The sequence below is a fragment of the Canis lupus genome, chromosome 6 (genome assembly GCF_003254725.2).
Source record: "Canis lupus dingo isolate Sandy chromosome 6, ASM325472v2, whole genome shotgun sequence".
Taxonomy (NCBI): Eukaryota; Metazoa; Chordata; class Mammalia; order Carnivora; family Canidae; genus Canis; species Canis lupus.
In genome coordinates this window covers 65,780,881-65,802,659 of record NC_064248.1, presented here as the reverse complement: position 1 = coordinate 65,802,659, position 21,779 = coordinate 65,780,881, and the positions used below count along the sequence as shown (strand labels likewise).

Below are 21,779 nucleotides of genomic sequence, written 5' to 3'. Positions count from 1 at the left end.
CATAAGAAGCAAGTCACTAAGTCCCCCCTCATACTCCAGGGGAAGGGATTTTGCATAAACACTAGGAGGAGGGCATCACTTGGGGCCATCTTAGAAGTGGCCAATCATAGTCAAGAAAGTGTTCTCGGAGGATACGGAAGACTAAAGTCTCAGTTGACTCTGGTCTACATCTAACTGTAGCAAAACTCCTGAAGTGAATGTCCTTCAGTAGCTTCCATCCTAAATCACACAGAGTTTAACATTATGCCGATTGCAGCATACCAGCCTCCAGCATAGTCTGAGAAACAGTGTAGGGCTGGCTGCCTAGGAGTCACATAGACCAAAATTCTTTTATTCCCCCCAGAACTAAATATTCATTTAAAATATCAGAAAAATAAAATGGTAAATATAAGTCACCATTCCTTCATATATTACAATGAGAAGAGGGCAGCTTCTGGAACCTTCTGTCCGTGTTTAAAGATACATCTCTAATATGCCAGCTGTATGTAATATGCCACAGGCAACTCATTTACCTATCAGAGGCCTCAGTTTCCAGACTGTGGTCAAGGACATACTAACTCCCACAGTGCTCCTACGAAGATTAAGTAAGATGATCTATATGAGATGATTTTCTTAACTGGAAAGTACAACATATAAATACAAATTTTGTCGGTACTCCCCTTGGCTACAGAACAGGACAGATTGTTAAGAACAGCTGCTTAGCATACTATTTAACTGTCTTATTAGAGCAATAAATATCTTTGGAATATGGATAATAAATGGACTGTGTTTTTACTGTATTCAAAGTACCATTAGTAGCCACATTTGCTGTTGATACAGTAAAGAGAAAAAAAAAATGATTTCCAGGCATTTTTTGCTTCAGAGGCACTTGTGTTTTGATTTTGATTTTGATTTTTTGATTTTTTTTATTTTTTAAAGATTTTTAAAATTTATTTATTAATGAGAGACAGAGAGAGAGAGAGGCAGAGACACAGGCAGAGGGAGAAGCAGGCCCCATGCAGGGAGCCTGATGTGGGACTTGATCCCGGGTCTCCAGGATCACACTCTGGGCCAAAGGCAGGCGCTTAACTCTGAGCCACCCAGGGATCCCCTACTTGTGTTTTTAAAACTTGCTTGCCGGACCACACTGCAGAGATTTCAAGGCAACGTATAAACTTTCTACAGTGTCGAAACAATCTGGCAGCGTGCACTTCCTTCAGCCATTTTCTTTAGTTCTACACTGGTCCCCGTTAAAATGTTCCCATTGTGTGTGTGTCTTTGACTTGAGAGAAAACATTTTCCCATTTCATGTAAGAACTACATGGAGCTTAGGCCCCTGATGGACCAGAAGAGTACATTAGCCTTTCTTCTATAGTGGCCCAGATTGAAATCTCATCTAATGTTTTCCCATTAGAAATGAGATGGCGAGATATTTTCTGGGAAGTGATTTAGGTATACTAAAACAATCTATAAGGATCTATTGATTAGAAGTAGACTTGACTCAAACTTGATTTGTGTGCAGTGAAGTACCTTGGGAGGTGATGTGATTGACAGTGTAGAATAGATTTGGGGCTGGAATAGTCAAGATACCGCAGCTCTTTATGGGGTACATGGACAGGGCTTATCTGCAGAGAACAAAAATTGAGAAAGAAAAATAAGGAATTTAGAGTACCGAAATACTGCATACTCTGTGGATTTGGTTGCATATAAGAATTCAAACAAACAAACAAACAAAAAAAGATTTTGCATATAGAGAGGAAGGAAATTTCAGGGTATTTCAACAAACTTAAAAAGTATTCCTATTCCCACAAACATGTTATTCCTAACTGGCTTTGGTCAATCACATAGTTTTAAAATAACTTCCCAGCAGATAATAGTGGCATTACCCATTTAACTGGAATCAAACAAAAGACCTTAAATTAAGTGACTTGCTCACAATCTTGTAAAGATTATTACATATCTTGTAAAGACATTGCAGAAACCAAAAACAAAAGATAAAACGATGATTTAAGAATTTCACAACTAGAGTAAAAGGATAAAATGTATACTAACATAAGGAGTCAAACGCCAGCCAATTATAAAAATGCAGGAGTCTGTTGCAAATTTTGTATTTGTTCTTTTCTTTCATTCCACAAATTTACTTGAACTCAAGTCATCATGTAAGCATATTTAAATCATATGATATTAGGTATTTCCAGGCATATTTTGCCTGAGACAAAGCTGAAATAAATATTTTACTTTTTCATATCTAATAGCATTTTATTTATTCTGAAGATAATTCTTGTGACTTGTTTGAAGAAATTTTAAACTAATCATGGTATTGAACAAGACAGAAATACAGTTATATTAATAAATGATAAATTTGAAACAAATTTATTTTATCTGAACAGCTCAACTTTTTGTAGAAAGCAGTTAAATAAATCTGTAGATGCAAAATACTGCGAAGAACAGATATTCTCTAGCAAATTTAAATCTATAGTATTTAGAAACAACCCCCCAAAAGTTAAAATAGAAAATAATAAAAATAACACAAAGGTTGATCCTTTTAGACATTATTTATGTAGGAATAAGAGTGGCCAGAGCTATGAATTAGGATAAACAATTGTTGTGGAAATGGCTGTTCTTTTTGAAAAGCTGGTCATAAATGATCTAGCCCTGTACTGTTCCACGTGGTAGCCACTAGCAACGTGTGGTTATTTAAATGTAAACAAATTAGTATAAGTAAAATTAAAAATCTAGTACCTCCCTTGTACCAACCACACTTAAAGTATGCAATAGCCACACGTAGTAGCTGCAGTTTGGGACAGCACAGGTATAGCACATCTCCACCATTGCACCAAGTTCAGTTGGACAGCCCTGAATTCTACTTCTCATTTGCCATGTCCCTAGGTATGGTCTATATCATGGGTAGAATCAGAAAAATATGAAGTGCACTTGATATTCTGGCCCAAATGCTGATAATTAGATAGCATATCTCTCCCTTTTTAAAAGTTAATGAACACAAAATACTTCATGGCCCAAGGTGTTCCATTAAACTATGAAAGTTATAACAAAATGAGACTTGGAAATACATATCGGGTTCAATGAAGCATTAAAATATGCTTATCAAGTCTCCATTTGTCCTCTGTGTTTGGAAAGCAGTTAATGGGAAAGAGCATATTTGTTAAAATGCATTTTACACTAATGAAACAATATTACCAAAGAAAGTTCTTAATGTGTATAAAGATTAGAATGTCACTGAAACAAAATGCCCGAGAGAGTGGAATGGGCTTTACTCTACTGGAGGTGGGGGGGGTGGATTTTTCCTCCTCATATTCCAATATTTTGTTCTTGTAGGCCTTAAACTGAATGTTTCTAAATGTTCAAAGTCATCAATAATAGGATAAGTCAGAATATTTTTTTTTTTGTATCTGAGCAGTTGCTATCTGAGGATCTCAAAGTAATACATTGCCTTGCTATAAAACATAAAGAAATAAATAAAAAGTTAGTGTGCCCAATTTTTCCCCTAGTCTTCACTGCTGATTGTGGTGTTAAGTGAAATATAATGGTTTCACAAAGAAAATCAAGAATTCTGAAACCTCAAATTTAGCCATTAGTATGATGACTTAAATAGAAGGCAAATTTTATCTAAGAAAACTATAGCGGTGTTTTTCACTGCTAAAAAAAGAACAGCTGAAGCAATGGCTTTTCTTCGTGTAATGTATTTCTAGAAACAGGGTTCATTGTCTCTGAACTTTCTTGACCTTAGCCTGTTCTTTTTTACTAAAGTCATTAAGATGATTAGAACCTCAAGGAGGGTTACAGTGTTCTATTCTTTTTCTCTTTTTAACTTACTCTGAACTGAATCAACCAGCTTTAAATCCTGAATACACCCTATTAATCCCACCTAGCTCTTCTGTCTGTCTGGATGAGTTTCTTCAACAGATTCCTTGAATATGCGTTAAAAAACATAAATCACTGGATTAAACTTGTAGGGAATGATGAAAGCTAAATTCGTGTATATACATGTGGTGGGACAAATGGACCCTTTTATTATTTAACCTGAATGAAAGCAATAAATTTGAAACAGGTTTAACTGATGATATTGGTAATCCACAACAGATTTCATAAGTGTTTTTGAATGAACATCGGTTTTGTTCAATAATCCCTTGGATTAAAGAGGGGTTAGATAACTCAAACAACCTGCAAAGCACCGTATTATTTTGCTATTTATCTTTTATTTTCACCAAAAAAACACGATGTGTGGTTTAGGCTTTAGCAAATTAGACCAAAAATTACATTTGTCGGTGTGTTTTTTAAAATTTGTGGCTGGGGTCAGGCTCTATAATTTTACCTGTTTTCTCAGGTACCAAACTGTTCTTCATCCTCTATTGCTTTTATACGTAATATAAAACTAACATATATCATGCAAAATTAATATATATCTTGTCTTCCAATATAATGACAATAGTCTTTTTTTTAATATACTTGCTTTCCTGACCTCCCATATCTAGTTGATGTGTTCTAAGTTGTATAAACTCTAGGATGGAGGATAAAAGTCCACTAAAATTCCACTATGAATTCACTTCGCTGTCAAAAAAAAAAAAAATAGTTTGAAAGAATTCTTAGGTGGATACTTGGAGTCCATTCTAATGCTAATTAAAAGCAAATAATTGCTAACATTTATGCAACAATTACTACCTCCTAGGAAGTCTTTTCACTCATTACCTCATTGAATTCTTCACAACAATTCTATGACATAGAGGTAATTATACCCCTATTTTTCTAGATGAGAAAGCTAAGTAATAGAATTAATAATCTGCCCAAGGTCATGCATCTAGCAAGTGGTAGATCCAGGGTTCAAACACAAGTTGTGTGATTTCAGAGTCCACATTCGCATACACCATGTTAGTCATCTTTAAAAAAAAAAAAAAAAGATTTATTTATTTTAGAGAGAGGGAGAGAGTGCACACTTGAATATGCACACGTGCACAAGCAAGAGTGAGGGGCCAAGGGAGAGGGAAAGAGTGAGAGAATCTCAAGCAGACTCCCTGCTGAGTACAGAGCCCCAAGTGGGGCTTGAAATCATGACCTTGAGATCATGACCTGAGCCAAAATCAAGAGTGGAACACTTATCCAAGTGAGCCACCCAGGCACCCCCACCACGTTAGTCATCTGTTGCTGCATAATGAATTACCCCAAAATTAGTGGCTTCAAAAGAGTAAACATTTATTATCTCATAGTTCTGGGGGTCAGGAATTCAGGAGTGACTTAAATGGTTCCAGCTCCAGGTCTCTTAGGTGGTTGTGGTGGAGATGTCCACAGAAGCTGCCATCATCAAAGGCTCAACTCGGACTTGAAGGTATGCTTTTAAGATGGCTCACTCACTGGATGTTCATGGAGTGCCTTAGTTTCCCCATCAGCTGTTGGCAGGTGGTACACTTCCTTGTCACATGGACATTTCCAGGGAGCTGCTTGAGTGTCCTCTAGGCGTAATAGCTGGTTCTTTCAGAACAAGACAGAAATCACAATGCCTTTTATGACCTAGACACAGAAGTCACACTCCATAATTTCCACAATGTCCTATTGATTACACAAGTCAGCCCTATTCTGTGTAGGATGGGACTACACAGGAAAGTGGATATCAGGAAATAGATCACCTTGGAGCCTGCCTACAAAAATGTACTAAAGTATACTACCCCCAGAGACGAGCCCTATATTCCCAGCATAGAATAGAAACACTTAGACATAAAATTTAGACATTCCAGTTTTTCACATCTATACATAACGCTGAACAAAACAACAGCAGTGAAATGGAATTCCAAATGCTACTGATTTAGATCTTTAATGAGGAGGATATTATTTTTATTGGATAAGAATTTCCAGAATAGTATCCTCATCACACTCAAATATAGGAACAAAATTATATTCAAAGGGAGATGTTAAATGTATTTTTTTAGTGAGCCATCATTTTGCTCTTACTCAGACTACCAAGGGTTATCTATGCTATTCTATAAAGGGCCAGGTAGTAAATATTTTCAGCTTTGCAGGCCACACAGTCCCTGTTGCAACTACTCAACTTTGCTGCTGGAGCATGAAAGCAGTCATCATAGACAAAATGTAAGTGAATGAGTGTAGCTGTGTCCCAATAAAACTTTACTTACAAAAATATGTAATAGGACCGATTTGGCCCACAGGCTATAGTTTACCAACCATTGGTCAAACCCATCCTTTAAGTGGACTTTTGAACAGTTACTACTTTGATTTAAGGTAACTAAATTTACTTTAAATTTTATGTGACAGACTCATATTAAGTGGTTTATGTCCTGGCCCATAAAATATTGTATGATTTCAGGAAAGTTGGCAGCATTGTCAAGATAGAAAAGGTGAACTGCTGTAAAAACAGAGCAAAATGGATAAGACAAACAATTTACACATGAAATCATCACTCTTAAAATATCAAGTCATTCTAGAGTATAAACTGACTGGGATGGGGGATGAAATTTTAAAAATTCTTAATTCTGTTGATACCTGTCTGATGAATATTTCATATTTTTGTCTGACCTTGAATTGTCTAGACTCTACACTGTGCCCCGCATAGAACAGGCACTCAGTAAATATTTGTTGAATGAATTAAACATCTTCCCTCTTTTACCTCTCCTATACTGCACACTCCTCACCCCCAGGCCTTCACTGCCTTTTCTTGTCTCTTCAGTAAATTTCTCAGAGCATATTATGATATATGAAGTTCACTATTATTTTGCTTTTAAGAAGTCATTCAACAAAAAGTAAAGGGCAGGTAAGAAATGACTATTGAAAGATAATTGAAGATATAAAGACTTAAAAACAAATTGGAAAATTACAGAATAGAATGAACATTGACTTCAAACAGACCAGCTAACAGGAGCAATGAAGCATCAGACAATAGAGTAATTGGTGAGGAATTTACTGGCCTCTGACAAAGCTATTAAGGACTAGTTCAATTTAGTCATTCTCACTTTTACTTCTGTTATTTTTACTTTGAGGGCGAAATTACACTCTAATGTGGTTATATCTATAACTTAAAAAGATGTCTACCACAGCGTTCATTTATTCATTCAAACAAATGCTCATTGAGTGCTTTCACTGTACCAAGCACCATACAAGTTCTCAGAGATTCAACGGAAAACAATGCATGGATCTTGGCCTAATGCACTTAGAGGCTGAATACAGAAAGCAAACAGGCGTGGTAAACACAAACAATGACATAAGGCATAAGGGTCATATCCATCTTCATGAATTGCACATTAAACAGATGTATTAAACTTTAATATTCTGGTCCCAAAGCCAATACCAACTATGTAGTCCAGCTATTTTTACTCTTCAAAACAGAAGCAACAACAAGGAAATAATAAACACTAATATTGGAATACAGTGCTTTATAACCGTGTTCCAGAAAATGCAAATTATTAACAGTGATTTAAGGAGAAAACAGTTTCCTAGCCTTTTTTTTTTTTTTTTTTCAAAATGCTGGATTTAACATAAACAGGTTGTGCGGGACTTCTCAGTGCCTATCAAACGATAAAGCCTTGTGAATGACTCAGAGGGCAAATATGGTTTAGTCTCTTAGAATGTATTCAATGGGAGCATGCTTTTTTAAGGAAGCATTACATGTCTAGCAGGATGTTAATATTTCTTAGAATATAGCCTGAGAAACACTACCACGTACAATTTCACATGCTTTAATCAAATCATATTTATTCTACTATAGGAAAGCGAATTCTTTCAGTGAAATATGAAACAAATCCTTTTGTTAGGTAACAGCCTTTATGCAAAGTTCTCTGATTTGGCATCTTTCAAATCCAGAATTTGGTTGCTTTGCTCTCTTTAAAAGAAACATTTGCCACGGTCCTGTTAAAGACTATCAATTTTGCCAATCCTCAGCTAATTATGAAATAGTTTTCAGTGGAGTCCAGCTAGGTAACAGAGGCATTGGTGACCTCAGCCTGCAGAGGATGAGCCAAAGGAGGAGCAGATTAAGCCAATTGACGGTAGCACTCAGCTGTGTCCCAACTTAAGCACCCCTTTTCTTTACCTTCCTCCAACTTCTTCTCACTTCTTCTTAACCTCTTCTCTTTTCTTTCTTTTCCTACTCTGTTGTTTTGGATTATTTGTCTATTTTATTTTGTTTCGCTTTGCTTCTTCCTTTTACTCATTTCTCTTAGGAATGACAGGTCCCTCTATGGCCACCAAAGGTTTAAATTCCACCCTACAATGGCCATCACAGCAAAAATACTTCAACAGTATTTTATATTTCATATGTGGGAATGGAAAAAGCGAAGTAGGCAGCTCGTTCATAGCAATGGAAGGGATAAAGACGCCGTCGTTATCGGCACAAACTGACATCTGGTTTCCCAGTCTCCTCTCTATGGCTCTCTTGGTACTGGCTCAATCCTGCATAAAGTACTTCTGGAAGATAAGACTGTGCTGTTTCAGTGTATGTGTGGAAGGGATCTTCTTTTTAAATTTTTTTTTCTTTTTCAGTTCTATTTGTTTTGTGAGTGTGTAGTATTTTTAAATTTTTTTGAAATTCGATTCGCCAACATATAACACTCAGTGCTCATTCCCACAAGTGCCCTCCTCAGTGCCCGTCACCCAGGTATGCCATCCCTCCACCCTCTCTCCTTCTGCAACCCTTTGTTTCCCAGAGTTAGGAGTCCCTCATGGTTTGTCTTTCTCTCTAATTTTTCCCACTCAGCTTCCCTCCTTTCCCTTATAGTTCCTTTCACTATTTCTTATATTCCACATATGAGTGAAATCCTATGATAATCGACTTTCTCCAAATGACTTAATTCACTCAGCATAACACCCTCCAGTTCCATCCATGTCAATGTAAATGGTGGGTATTCATCCTTTCTGATGGCTGAGTAATATTCCATTGTGTCTATATATCACATCTTCTGAAACCATTCGGGAACTTCTTTTAAGATAGGATTTGACTTGTACAACATTTGCCTCCGAATCTGGCACCAGGTATTTGAGTTGTTCGTATTTTAAAGCGCTCTGGCAAACATTTATTTTGAACAATAGAGCACTGTTTGGAGAAGACACAGAGTTGTGAAGATAACTCAAATAAAAATCATTTTTGAATTGTTAGAGAAGTCTTTAATTGAATTGGTAAGAAGAGGAAACAAGAAAGCTAACGCAGACAATATTTCTGGGGAGTCTGGCTTCATAACTGCAAGTGTTAGATAATGTAAACAAACTTTTATTCAGATTACTTTCAAAAGCAATATAATAAGTTATTGTAAAATGGAGATCAAATGGATACCTACAAAATGAATTTTTGAAGAAGTTATAAGCACTTTTAAAAGATGCCTATGGGAATCCCTACAGGCTTAAGCAGGAAAATCATCTAACATGCAGCGAATACTTATAGAAGGGGGATGGGGGGGTATGAAAATGAAAATGGTTTAAGCTAAAGAATGAAGGAAAATCAGAGATTGGTAACTGACCAAAGGAAGCACCTGCTTTCCGGAAATTAAAATCATGTATTAGGCAGTCCTGACTTAATTGCCAAATGGGGTGCAGCCCAGCCTGTAATGTAAAAGGGTCCCAAATTATAATTGGGCATCATGGATTAAAATTCAATACCTGAAAATTTCCTCAGAAATGAATAGGCTACTGGGACAGACTGCAGAGCCCAGTACAATATGCTTCCCGCAGCTGACACTGGCAGGTCACTTTATTTGGCACCAAATAAAGTTCCCAAGTGGTCTTTAAGGGCATTCAGCTGCTGAGTGCTTATTTCATTCATCCCTTATTGTGCTGCCAGTAGCAGATCCAAAGAAGTAGCATGAATCAGCTCAGTGGATGAAATTTTCTCAGGCTGAGTGATGGAGATGCAACTGGACTGGCTTCCCTGCGTTAGTGGGACCTCTGCTAGCAGCAATACAGCATTGTGTGAAATGTCTTTCACACGATGCCGTCCGTTCCACAGGGAATCCGGGAAAAGGCAGGATGGATGAACACTAGGTTACTTCCAAGCAGATACTGCTTAGGGACGGAAAAACATTTTTAATGAGAAACATCATATATTTTCGCGATGATCCTATAACTCAGAAAATTGTGACAGGAGGCTGCGGTCCCCCTCTTATGTGTACCTCCAGACACACAGTGGAGGCTGACCCCTTACATTTCCCACATTAAGACTAAAACTCTGGCATTATATTTAGCTCTTCTTAGCTGCTTCTTTCTCGGGTACCTAGAGGACTAAAAGTCAATCCACTCAATATCTTCATTTTATGTGTGCTAATTCCAGAGCATATACTCAATATTGGAGTGTGTTTCCTTGTTCCTGTCAATTCTGGTAGAATTTTCTAATCATAAAATAATATTTCGTGTCTTCTCCCATGCCGGTTTAAGAATTGCAGGAGCTAGAGCAATTCCATTGAGGTCGTGAACCTGTCTGATGAACTACAGATGAATGTAAAATAGTCTTCCAAGCTTAACAGGCCTTATTAATGTGCAATTCCAGTACACATTTTTTTATTTTAATTCATGGAAAGGTTAAAAGGCAGTAGTTTTTATTATTGTTTTGCCTTTGGTTTAGGACAAATTCTGCATGTATCTACAACAGAAACGGTCGGCTAATTATTTCATATAAATCACTGTTAGCCGCAGTATCTAATGGTGCTACTATTACTGAATATTAAGAGTCTTACATTTCCATTAGAATTAGGACCAAGGGCTAATTATTTTAGTTAAAGCTAAATTTGATCTAAACGGGAAGCAAATTTGGCATTCAGTCTAGAAACCTAGGGCTGTTATAAAAAGACTGGTTGTGAATGCAGAGAGCAGAAAAATATATACAGATTTTTTGGTTTTCCATTTTTAGGAGAATAGTATAGTTACAGTGGGATCATTAACGTAAGTATAGTAATATAATATAATTAATATAAGATGTTCTGTTCTCCTGTTTGTAGTCAAATTTTGCAGTATACACTGAATTAATTTTCCCAAATATATGTGCACAAGTATCTAAATGCCTCTCCAAATTGAATATCTCTTAAATTTTTATTATGGAAAATTCCAAATTTACACTACAGTAAATAGAATAGTATAACAAACCCTCATGTACCCACTATCCAAATTCTATGATCATCAACACATCTTGTTTCAGCTATAGCCCACCCCTTTCCTTACCACATTTTTCCTCTTGAGCAGACTAAAAGTACAAGACAAATAGTAGGGGATCCAGCAATTGGAAGAACTTATTTTTAAAACTGATGCATGCTCAGTTTCGACCATTTTACTTTAAAATAAACTTTTTTTCCCTAGTTTACCCAGGGAAGGAGTAGTGTACTATGCCCACAAAATGAAAGGATGGATGAGGGGATATTTAATAAAATCGTACCTCAAACACAAGAAATTCAATGATTTAGATTTTCGTTTCCTATGAATTTTTTAGGTAGTTGATATGATGCTTTTTTTTTTATATGATGCTTTTTTTTTTAACCAGTGGAATTTCTAGTCTTTAAATTCTATCGCTCCTCTAAACCCCTCAGCCTTTCCTTTTTTCTCTCCTTATTTATTTTTGCCTCTCTATAAATCATAGATAATAATAGTTCCCACATCATAGCTTGTTAGATTTTAATGACAGCCTCCAAGGACAGGTGTCAGTTAAATGAAACATATAATTAAAATTTGTGCTATTCTAAAATTGGGTTACTTGGCAATACTCCAATCAGAGACTAACCCCATTCAGATGACAGGCATGCAGTATTCATCCGGGTTACCGAATGTGCGGCAGATTCCACCGAGGCCGATCTTTGCTAGGTGCCAAAAATATGATGGAATGCTTAGTGCCGCACACTCACATTTCAAGTGTTTCTACCTGGTGCCTGAAAAGCGTTCTGTGTCCTGGGACTTTGGTAACCAGTGTTCTTCTTGATTAACTCAAAGTTGAGGTGAAGCCTATATATGTTTTAACAAGCAATTAGTTTAGGTATAGGGCTGTATGTCCCGGTGTGCAATCACCATACTTATGCAATAAGTATGATATGATAAAGTTCTTCAACCTCCACTTCTTCCTCACTAGGAAATAGGGAGGCGTGGTCTCAGTATCAGTCCCACACATACACATCAGTCCCACACTTGTGGGATCCCATACTTGCCATGGTTATCATTTTCCCACATGGGTATCTTTGGAAATGTCCCAGCTTACAGAAGCTCCTGAGACTCTTCTAGCATTTACTCAAAAGTAAGCTCTTTGACTTTGTTACTCTCCCCTGTTAATTTTGCTCAGGTAGCTCTTCAGCCTTTCATGGATTTCTCCATCTTTGCGTTTGCCATTTTTGCCCTGTTCCACTCTTCCAAGGGAGAAACACATATCCTCTATGGAGTTGGAAAAGTCACCATCTTGTCATCTATAGCCCTCAACTATTGACACCCTGCTTGAATCTGTGCCCGATTCTTACTGTCTCGGCCCCACTAACCACGGAGATGCATTCCCTTCTACTTTTGGATTCCTGGGTCTTCAATCTATCTGCTGCACATGAACCTCCAACAAGGGTCTCCTCTGCCCATACAGAATCTCAGACGTTAGGACTTTACTGACAGGTCTTCTCTATATTCACCATGCTCCTTGGCTGATAGATACACTGGCTGGCAGACACATCAACCAGACTCAACTCTATTTTGAAGCTGAGTCTCAAGTCTCAATGTCTCTGGTCGGCCTTAACTCTTAAGCCCAATTTGGCCTCTCCAAATTAGCAGTCAGACCAGGACAAGTTCTTTTCTTGGTGTCACCAAGACACACTGGGTGTCATCTGCAGGATTATCCTGTTAGGAAATGAGCCCCTTCTTTGTGCTCATGTATGTAGTCTCCCATTTCAAACCTTTCCCTTCTCCCACCCATAGCTCCAGGCAAAAAATTTTCCAGGGGAAAAAATCCAAGTTGCCACTGTTCAACCAGAAACACTTTTATTTTTAAATTATTTTAAATGTTCAATCTTTCCTGCCTCACTGTGTGTGGGTTTCACTCTAACAAACGCACTATAGAAAAATCTAGATGTATAGCCTATTTGATTTTCTTTTGAATACATCTGGATTTTTTAAAGAACCAGCAAGAAAAGGCACAAACCATTAGGAAAGCATTCAGGGTAGATTAATTGCTTATCAAGTTTTCATTCTCTCTTCAAACTATTTTGAACCACTTGTTTTACATGAATTCCAAAGGCTGGCACTAGCTTTCACTTCAGGAAATAAATGACACAGGGTATTATATTTTAAGGACCATTAAAACCTTGAAATTGCACAGTGACTTAAAAAACAACAAGTTATTTAGCCTGGATAGCTTTGTAATGGTTATACAATGGGGAAATTCATTGTTAAATGACCCTCCCACTCTAACTTCACATACAGTGCTTGGCAGGAAGAGGAAGGACAAAGGAGACCAGCATCCGGGTACTCAGGGTGCAATGTAAATGGTGCAGGAACTTTCTGGGTCTGCGTACTAAGTGGTTTGCGGAGAATGCGCCAAGCCTTCCTCAGAATCTTGTGCTCATTGACCCATGGGTGGTGATCAGAAACTATTTTTGCCCGGATTAATGAGGCTAGTTCATTGTTGCTGTCATAAATCCAAAGCTCTATATCCTGTTACTGAAGTTGTTCTTATCTATATGTTAATATGGTGGAGATAAACAACAGAGGGAAGCTGTAATATTGTTCCTGAAACCATTCTAATACGTGATATGTGGAATCCCAGTAAGTGGCATTTGAATCCGATGCTGCTTTTGTCTAATTTATCATCTTTCTAACCTTTTCTTTTACACCTTCATTAGAACATCTAGGAAGGTAATGAAACCTAGCTACCAGATTAAAGGCAGAACTGCCACGTTCTAAAATGACAGGAATGATAGCTTAAAGGATTCTTTCAAGCAAAATTACAAACCACCACCAACAAATAAACACAAGCAAGCCCCACCTGTTTTTATGATGAAAACCAAACTGCATTTGGGTCTATAAAGAAGCAATAATTGCTTAACTAACCAAAGTGATACAGTTCATTATTTTTCTATTGCACATTTATGTCGCTTCCCCCCCACCCCCAGCACACACACAATTTGGGTGGTTGTATGTATGTGTGTGTGTGTGTGTGTGTGTGTTTTAATATGATTTACATATGGCACTTGAGGAGAGATGCTTTAGAGAACCGTAAAGTGTTCTTCCTTGTAAAAGCAATGTCCTTTCTTGTTAATGCCAAGGATGCTTTTCCCCAAGCTCTCATTCCCTGCTCAAGACAGTGTAGCCACTAATGAGGAAAACACGGCAAGTACCTCAGTTGAATGTTTTCCTTTGTTTATCTACAGGGAGTTCATTCTGCAATGGGAAGAATCCCTTAGTATCAATGAGTCTGAAAGTGCTCAAATTCTGCCAAAAGGAAAGTTATAAAGCTTTGTGTACCCGCGGTTTGAATTCATCTAAAGCAATGGAAAAGGAACTCTAACATCCCAAAGAACATCAACCACATTGTGTCCACCGTCTCCATTTATAAAATACATTCCTTCTTATCTACTTACATAGGTCCCCTTTTCAGTTACAGGGTCACTGGCTGGCAACAGCAGATGATGTGCGTCAAAAATGACAAACTCTGTTACTGGCACTTGCCACTTATTAAAGGGATAAGATGTTTTTCAGCCTCTTTGGGGTTTCCAGAGTAGTTCCAGTTACTGGCAATCAGTCCTTGAAAAACGACTCTGTGCCCAATAATAATGAGCACCTTCAGATGGATTTCTTAAAAAGATGGCATTAATTCAGAATATAAATTAAGAGAATACGTTTGATGGCGAAAAAGTACAAACCTACCCACACATTTTGGTTTCATGTATAAAATATAAATAGCATATGAACTCTCCCTTGTGTCCTCAGAGAGAGCTGCAGCTTTTTTTTCCTCTGAAGGGTGTTCAAAATATGCTATTTTAAACATAATAATCCATAAATAAAATACAGTGCTTGCCAAAATTATTTTTTCACCCATATATAGAGAGCCTTTAGACACTGTTCTGAACCCTGATTTTCTCCTGAGATACAATTTAAGAGCTTAAAAAATGTCTTTAAAAGACTTCCTATGAAATATGCAGGGTTTTTTAAAATTTGTGTTTCTATATGGCCAAATTGCTCTGTTGTTATAAATACTGTATGTAAAATTACCAGATTTCCTGGCATTCCATTTTTACAGGGGATACTGCATCATTAAGCATTGAAAGAATATAATATAACTATTGAAACTGCTTAACATATTTTGTAACCATAAATTATTATCCAAAAATATTTTTCAAGTAGATAAAAAGAGTTGTCAATTCTGCATAGTGAATGCCTCATAAGGGGCTCGTTTGTGGTTGAAAACTGAATAAAAGCAGTAAATTAAGACCAGACTTAACCATAGAGAAGCTGTAATCCACTGCAGATTTCCTTGGTGAATGAAGTATTGTTATGTGGATTTATCCTCCTTGCTTGTACAGTTAACCAGTCACATCTGGGGCCAAGTGCTGTCTGTGCTCACAGACAACGTGGGTTCACTAACCCCAAGGAGGTAAGCCCACTCTGGTTTGCATTGTACTGATGGGTGCAAAATAAACTTCACCACCGTTTCACACGGGGGGCTGCTGGGGAACAGGCCGAGAGGATCTTGAACCCTGCTATTGTTGCAGATGGGGAGGGTATCACAAAATGAGCAGACACTGCAAAAACAACAAGTGACTCTGGGTGTCCAGGGGTCTCGGGGAATGGCGCTGGCAGAGGGGACCCGAATGAACCCAAGTGAAAGGTGGGTGTGAAAGAAGGACGGGTGCACCGGGGCTTTCTGAACGCCGTCAGAGCTGAGAACCGATGGCAATATGGTATACATTAAAGAAGCATCACTCACCATAAATATTCAATTTCAAGAATTTAAATAGTTTACAGACATAGAAGCCCTTGATGATTATTTTATCCAGCATTGTTGATTTTCCTCTGTTGTTTGTTGGCAGCCACCATAATTAATGAATAAAACCCTGGAAGTCTTGACAATGAGTCGGTTTAGTCTTAAGTCTGTGTATTTTTCTTTGTGATTACATGCCAATAACATAACTGATTTGCCTTTTTGTAAATTAAACTAGGGGGAGCCAAATAAGTCATATTTCTGCTATTTTTTTTTCTTTTCAGAGCCCAATGTTTCCAAAGGACATTAAGTTTGATTTCTCTGATGAAGGCTTGTGGCTGCCCCTCATGCTGTACAAAATACTACCAAGTCAGAGTCGAAAAGCAAACCGTAAGTGCATGTTACTTCAAGAACAGTTATTTTTCATTATTTAGGGAAAATGTCTCAGATTTCTTTCATTCATGCCAACACGCTTACTTTGTAAGAAATGTGGGAAAAGGGGAGGGAGAAAGAATACTCACATGAAAATGCCTTTTTATGCTGTGGAGGATTGAGATATAAAGGTCATAAGACCCCAACATCTTTTTAAAACAGTATTTTATAAACAAGGTCAGCTTTGCAAGAAAAAAAAAAAAGCTTATTTGGAACATAAGCAAGTCCCTACACCTCACTGTTCAGGTAAAATGTACGTAAAATATGAACAGACTAGCCTATTCCAGGGTTTGAATCCTTCAGATCAAGACACTTTTTCTCAGAATTTTTCAAAATTGAAATATTGCTTTTCTTTAAAAGGGAAAATATTTAGGCTAATGAAACCTTTAACAGATTCAGTAGTTCTACTAAAATATAAATAGGTTACCTGCTCAAGGAAAAACCATTGGGACTTGGGAGTTACATGGATTTCCTTACATTATTAAAGAGATCCCAGAAAACAGTAACTCTTCCAAATATGTGCTAGATTTGATTTGATTCCTCAAGAATAAAGTTTATAATTACCATCACTATTTGATTAAAGAGAACCATGACTTGATTACATTACATTACATCTTTACAAAGGTGCCTGTTTCTCAGGAAGCCATAATCTTAAAATCTCTTAACACACACGTAAATATATCCCTCCATAATACTTCTGAAACTTCAAGGCTCTTCCTTCTAGTTAGTGAAAGAGGTGCTGTGCTAGTTGTCTGTAAGCTTAGTCCAAATTGCTTGCATATATTGTATGTATAAGTGCCAAAACCTAAAGACAATGTTTTTTAGTCAAATACAACTGTTTAAATCACCTATCCCCTCCCTACCCACACACACCCATCCCTTGGAAGCCAAAGGAAGAAAACTTCAGTAAAAACTGTTATTCACAGAAAATTACTCTTGGGTGATTTGGAATTATATTTTCCAAAATGGATGCAGATTGACCCAAAAATAATGATTTATTGTTATACTTTCCCATGGCTTCTCTGTACTGCAACAATTTAATAAAGTAATAGGACTTTCTCCTTAAAAGGAAAGGTGCTCATTAGCGTTTGTAATTCCATGTTGTGTGGCACGGTAAGTGTTGTGAAAAGGTTATGGATCTACTCACTGTAGCATCAAAAGTGTAAAGGTGATAGGTGAGATTCTCTTTGTTGCAAGTGCTGAGAAATAATCATTTAAAGGTCAGTTGCACTAAAAAAAAAAAAAAAAAGGAACATTTGTTTAATAAGTAACTCATTTTAGGATATGCTGCACTTTTAAAGGTTACAGAGTAGACCAATTTGCCAGTGATGTCAGCAAGAAGTACTATTAAAGTCATTGGTCCTATTAAAACAATCCTTCGTAAAATTCAGATTGCATGCCTTCCCACATAGCCCAGCACACATCAAAAAAGTACCTAACCTGTTTATCATGTGGTTTCAAGGGGACGTTGCCTTGCTTTCTGTGCTTTACCTTAAATCCTCATCTCTCCTCTTAAAAGCAACAAAGGAGTAGTGGGTGGGAAAATATGTTAGAAAAAAAAATATATATATATATTAGTACACACACACACATACACACACATACACTCCCCACTCCACATCAGATTCATTCTATTTTGCTTCATTCTTTCAGTTTTATTAATTTCTAAGAACATGCCTATAAGTCTTGAATTATAAGATTTCTCACTGTACCATATACCAATAACTATCTTGCTAGAAACTCTTATATAAATGAAATAACTATTGTGTCAGCTATATAAATGAAAAACTATTTGTATCCTTTCCTATTCCAAGAGCAACTTCCCTCCCCTACTCTTCCTCAGAAAAGACAAAGAGAATTTGGTTTGGCAATAAAATGGAATATTAATCTCACATGTGGACAAAAGAGAAGTAACAGTAATTATAATATGGATAAAATTTGTTTAATACCAGAAGGGTTTGTGTTTTGTTTTTTCCAAGAGCTGAACAAAGGTGGTGGTTTATTTAATATAGCTTTTGTACTATTAAAATCTTTGCCTTCAGGGAACCGGTGCACAAGAAATAAAAGTTATTTTGTTGTTTTTATATTTAGCATTTTCGAAGCAATGTTTTAAACTGGCAATAATTTTCTCTAGAAGATAAGCTCTTGCCTTGAGACGAGTATATGAATAAAAAAAACTTCAAGAAAAACCTCTCCAGAAAGGAATCCCTCTGAACACTTGATTGCTTAAGATTTACATTTACTTTTTCACTCTTTACATAGGTTGCAAAGCTTCCTAGTTGTGACATTTTGTTGGTGGTAGACAGTGAGTTCTTAGAGTTTTGCAAGAAGTTGATTTTTAACATATGCTAAATAAGAAATTTAATGACAATTTCAAACAATACATTTTCATGCAAACTTCTAAGGTTCGTCATTTAGTTCTAAAGGAACTAGAAAGTTTATACCTCTAACCCTGTTGTAGAGTAGGAACTGTCTTTATGTACAGAAGACATTTGCAATTAGAAGAAAATACGACACTCTTGTTTCAAGCAACTTAGCTAAGAATCAAGTTATTCTCTTAATTTGCCTTGCTTTTCATTTGAAAGAGAGCAAAATCTATTTCCTGAGCAATTTTGCAGAGCAAAGATATTAATACTTTGGGGTTTAATTGTATCCTGTGTTTAAATACACTGTGGGTGAAACCCCAGACCTCTGCTTAATTGCTGTGAGAAAATAGCCTGATTTCTCTGAGATTAGGCACACGCTTATGTATACTTTGACCCAAGAGTGCCTCCTTCAGAATTAATCTTCTAAGGTAGAGAGATTTGCTTTTATATGTGCAGCAGGGCCATTCGTGACAAACGGGGCCTAATAAACTACCTTCACCCCCCCCAGACCTTGCTTTTGCTGTCAACGTTTTTCTTCATCTATTCATTTCACACATCTCTTGTCCAGTGGCTTATTAGCAAAAGGCTAAACTGGGCAGGAGGAATAATGTTAATGGTGTTTTTAATTAGAGGACTTTCAAATTTAAATAAAATACTTCAGAACTAAAAGTGTAAAAAAAAAGTTTCGTTTTTACTAATAAAACATAAAGTGTTCTAAAATAACTCCACTTAGGTAAACACCAAAGCCCTGTGAAAAGACAAACAATTCATATTTACTTAAAATTTTGTTCTGCAGCTGTATCTTGTTGGATTCGTCTAAAGCATGAAAGCACTTTTTCATTCCCATCAGCTATATCAGAATTGCTTTCGCAAGATGTAACAGAATGTTCTGGATTTTAAATATTTATATTAATCAAAGTTCAGGCTGTTTATATTTTTTGGCAATAGGGCTTTTCTTTAAAAGTGATGCACTTCCATTTAACTAAACAAAAGTGTTGAAATGGCCTGTCATATAAACTTCAACATAGTGCAGTTGGTAATAGAAATTCTGAAGACAGGAAGAAAGGGGCACTAGTTCTAGGCTTCAGGTTAAACACAGATTAATAAAATGTGCAACACTGGTAATTTCCAAGATTTTCCTGAGGAAATGTCATTCATTGCCACTTATAAACTACAGACTTACCTGGCTGAAGGCTTGCATTCAAATTTCTTGCTCTGTTTTTTGGGGGCATTGGTAAATCAAGCCTAAAAACTGCCTTAAAAATGACAAACCATTAAAGCTTGGGGCTTACTAAATCATGCAGTTCATTAAAAAAATCTCTTATGTATTTCTAAACTGTTTTAGTAATGGAAATTACCTCACGTTACTTACCTGCAATCTTCTCTGTTCGTGAGCAGAAATAGCTCAAACTGAAGCGTTTTCAGATCAAATCTAACTGTTGCTATTGCTATGAGGTTTGATTGGTTGATACAGAACCGTGTGGTCTATCTAGACTTGTATAAGGAAATGGAGTCTTTATTAAAGACATCTAAACAGTAAACCAACCTTGAAGAAATTCATTCATAATTTGTAGTTTGGACGATCTCAAATATTTTGGAAGCCTAATAAGATGCAGCTGTAAGTTGATTGGTCCAGTAGGGGATTTTGTTGTTGTTGTTGTTTTTACTTAGTAGTTAGAATTATATTGATTCCCTTCAGTGGAGAGTCATGCTAAACAGGAAGAATGGGACCAGAGTACTTAGTTCCTAACATGAAAGTTATAAATGCTTTTGTTTTCAGGGAATGGTGAGCGCCCATCAAACAAACAGGAAGTATTGTTATGCACTGCAGGCAGAAAGGCTAAAGGTCTTCTGTTCGAACTTTTGGCCCTTCCAGAATCCTGATCCTTCATTATTTTGTTTAACTTGATGTAAGTCTTGACCAGTAGCTGACTCTGAGAAAACATTTCCTGACATCATTTTCACAGGTGATAAGGGATTATTATGCTTGCCTTTTCATTTTGGGTTGAGAATGAAAAGTCCTTCAGTGGTTTCTGGTTAATACTTCATACATGGTCTTTTAATTACCAGGTCAGGCTAATTCCCTCATTTAACCTTTAGCACTACAACTTCATTTTCAAACGTTGGTTAAAATAATCAATGTACACACACACATTCACAAACACACAAACACATTTAAAGGGGCAAAAATGTGCCATAATGGAACAAAAGAGATGTAGACTCTTTAATTACCTCATTCATAATATAAAGTGGTGAGAGAAGAGCAAAAAAGGTCAGGGTACAACAAATATAAAATTTAAATCTCTAAACTAATTTACTTTTTTTATTATACCAGCTAAAGCCAATGAAAGTAAACATGTATTCCATTATGTCACACTATTACGGATTATTATTAATATCTTGTTTCCAATTTCATGCAATTTTGGTATAATCCAAATCTGTGCATTAGCCTGGATAGGGGGTTTTGCTTGAGGTAATTGACATTACATAGTCCAAAGCACAGAAAGAAGAAAACATATCTATAATCTTTACCCATTTCCAAACAGAAGGGGATAATCAGGCCAATTCTTCTATTGTGTGCCCTCCCTCTTCATTCAGAGCTTCTTTTGAAGTCAGAGGGAGCTGGAGGAGCCAAGGCTGAGAAATGTGGCTGCAGGAAAAGAATGAATATTATCAGGTCAGATTCTTATAACCAGGTTTTATGCCACATTAACCATTGAGTTTCCTATAATGCAGTCTTTTATTATCACATTTACCTTCTGGTTTATTTCAAGATCACTAATGCAATTTCTAATAATAAACTGGGGATTTTCTTAAGCCTATTTATTTAAACTTCCTAGGGCTAGATCCACAACCCAGCCCCTCAAAAATATAAAGAAATAATGGTTCTTTTAAGAAAAATCGGAAAACTTAAAAAGGACCATTTTCTGCTTAAATGGAAATCTAGATGAATCAGAAACCTAGCCAAACCAACTGGCCTCCAGAGTGACTACAATGTAAAGAAGTTATGAGGTAGTGGGGGGTTACATGGGTAAAGCAGTTTTCTCTCAATTCTTTGCTTGCTACCACCTTCAAGGAGAGATCAAATATAGGATTGCCTTTATGTCACCGAGCTAAATTTC

The 21,779-nt window shown here is 36.7% G+C and overlaps 1 long non-coding RNA gene across 2 annotated transcripts in view; it reads right to left on the bottom strand.

Moving 5' to 3' along the window:
- LOC112641002 (uncharacterized) overlaps window positions 1-21,311 on the bottom strand; it is a 44,011-nt gene extending 22,700 nt beyond the window's left edge. The window contains exons 1-3 of one of the 2 annotated variants that reach the window (XR_003124415.2): window positions 21,190-21,311; window positions 17,439-17,521; window positions 1,510-1,604 (exon numbers count right to left, since the gene is read on the bottom strand). This is a non-coding gene — a long non-coding RNA (uncharacterized LOC112641002). Of the gene's footprint in view, window positions 1-1,509; window positions 1,605-17,438; window positions 17,522-20,029; window positions 20,212-21,189 lie in introns of those variants that run through there. The other variant, XR_003124414.3, reaches the window with a different exon arrangement.
- Window positions 21,312-21,779: the final 468 nt, after the last annotated feature.